Source organism: Siniperca chuatsi, linkage group LG1 (assembly GCF_020085105.1).
Source record: "Siniperca chuatsi isolate FFG_IHB_CAS linkage group LG1, ASM2008510v1, whole genome shotgun sequence".
Taxonomy (NCBI): domain Eukaryota; kingdom Metazoa; phylum Chordata; class Actinopteri; order Centrarchiformes; family Sinipercidae; genus Siniperca; species Siniperca chuatsi.
The window spans coordinates 24,059,857-24,062,619 of NC_058042.1; positions in this window are offsets into that span (position 1 = coordinate 24,059,857).

Genomic DNA, 2,763 nt, shown 5'->3' on the forward strand with positions numbered 1-2,763 from the left:
GAGATGCCAGAATTGAACTGGGCTAGTATTGGTCTGATCAGTGTTGAGTGGCAGTGCTTTGAGCCTTCTAGAGGAGCTTCAAGAATGATTCAATGAGACATCAGTTAAGGAACTAGAAGTGGTGCTCAACATTAACCTCAGCGACATAACCTCTCATGTTGAACCAGTATTAAATCCATAACTCCTCCAGAGGGCGCTAATGAGGTTACCTCACAGGGGCTCCAGCCAAATGGCAAATCCAGATGTTCAAATCAGTATCACTAATAGTAAATGCCATCTGCATGCAGTTTCATTTCAGATTTTAATTTCATGCACTTGCACATATGAGCCTCTGTCCAGCGGTGTATTCGTGCAGTGCTGTATGCTCATTTAGTAGGCATCATATGCACCCTCCTGTGCATGACTGTAAGTAGTGTTTGCACCAGCAGGGGGCCAGACCTGATGGGAGTTTTGGCAAAGCTCTTTGCTGAGCTGACAACTACAGTATATCACCAGCAGATGTCGACATGGTCACACTCTAAATGATGCACTTGGTTTTAACTTTACACTGCTCTTGTCAGAAATTGATTCCGGGCAAAACTGCACCTGCACATCATTATTGGTGCTTGTAATGTAGAATAACGGAGGCTTGCTGTAGTAGGGCAGTTGAGATTGTGTCAGGTAAATTGCCAGTCACAGGTTACCTGAATTGACCTTCTAGCAATGTTTCTGTTCATCTAAATGACCTGTATAACAACCTAACCAGAGTTAGTAAAAGTAGAGTAAAGCAAAAACATGCCTTTAGGAATATGTGAAAAGGATCTCATCAGGCCTGGCTGGTGATCTAACTGAAGGCAACCAGAGTATGCAGAGACACAAACACTGACAGAACAACGGTTAGTTTGACATTGTGTTATTCTTGCTGTTCATTCGCAGTCTAAAGCATTTGGTACTCAAAAGTCCTGACAGAGGTTAACTTTATAATTGAACCACTCACCAGGGAACATGCTAGTCTCTCTCTCCCAGTCACTAAAAAGTCAAAGAAAATGAACAAGGTGCCTCTATCACAAAACTACCGGAAATTTGCATTTAGATTACCCCCCCCTCCTTTCTTTAATTCCCTCCTGCAGGAACATTCCCATGTGACTTAAGTGCTGAAGAACCTCCCACTTAATATGATCTGCAGCCATAAAAGAGTCATATCTCTGAGCAAATTGATCAATCACGTCCCGGGAAATGATTTTCTATGGAAGTATAATCCATGCACAATGCAAAGCATCCGTGAAACAGAGTAGGACCAATCCATGAGTGCACATTTTACAGTGGGAGCATCTGTACTGGAGTTGACTGAGGCTTCAGAAAGACCACAGACGTAACCCAAAAGTTACAATTCAGTTCCCACAACAGGCAATGTATCCTTAGGCAAGACACTAACCCCCTACCAGCTGACAGCATGAAATACATTTAAAAAACATGTTAAAGAGATGGGGTTATCAATTAACAATAAAGGAAGTCGCCCCCTTTACAGTTAGTAAATAAGTCAGACATGCAGTCTGCCTTATTTACTGCTCTGTCTGCAGATTTCTTTAGAAGGAATACATCAAAAGACTCTTTTGTTATTCAGAAATGTCCCAAAATTTGTTTTGTCAAATGTGTACGTCCTCAAGCACTGATTGACAATGTTACTGAGCCATGATTAATTTTAAGTTTGGATTGGTCTTCAGCCATGCTAGCAACTCTGTGAGGCACAGTGGTGCTTTGAACCTAATGCTAACATCAACATGCTAACGTGCTCACAATGACGAACATGCTGATGCCATGTTCACCATCTTAGTTTAGCATGTTAGCCTGCTAACATTTGCTAAGTAGCACAAAGAACAGCTGAGGCTGATGGGAATATCACTAGTTTTAAAAGTTAGACTCATCATGTGCACATCCACAAAACCTCAGTGGCTGCTGAATACAAAAATGAGTAGTAGGCTACCTGCACACTGTCATCAAAGCAACCTTTAATTTTATTCGCGACTTGATGACCAACTACAGCTCTCAAATACCCACAGGACAGACATGAGGGATCACATTCGTATGAATGATTATGATGTCACTGGTCATTTTGCCACACAGTATATATTTCTCAATTTCTTCCTGTGCGTTTTTGCCTGATGAAGACCTGTAGTTTGTCCTCTGGGCACCATGACTGTCTGTACAAATGTTTATGGCATTCCACCTGATAGTTGCTGAGATATGTAAGTCTTAGAGCCATGGTGCCAGTGTGGCTAAAACAAAACTAAGAGTCTACAGCCATGCTAGCAGCTCTGTGAGGCTGTACTCAGGGACAGTGGTGCTTTGAGCTAAATGCTAATGTCAGCATGCTAACAGGCTAACAATGAGGTATGTTTGGTCATGGTCACCATCTTAGTTTACTATCTTAGCATGCTAACATTTAATTAGCACTGAACACAAAATACAGCTGAGGCTAATGGGAATGTCTGTAATGTAGATTTGAAGATATTTGGTTATAAACCACAGTACTGGACACATAGTAATTTTGACAAGATGGCGCCAGCTGAAAAGTTAAAAGATCACCAAAGTTATTACAATTCATCCTGAAAGGAACGTGCATGTGTGTACCAAATTTAAGAGATATTTCAGTTCAGGACCAAAGTGGTGGATCAACTGACAGACCGACATTGCCATCCCTAGAGCTGCTAGCATGGCTAAAAATACCTGACTCTGAGGATTACCCCCACCACCAATCAGTGACAGATTAAACAACAATCTCCA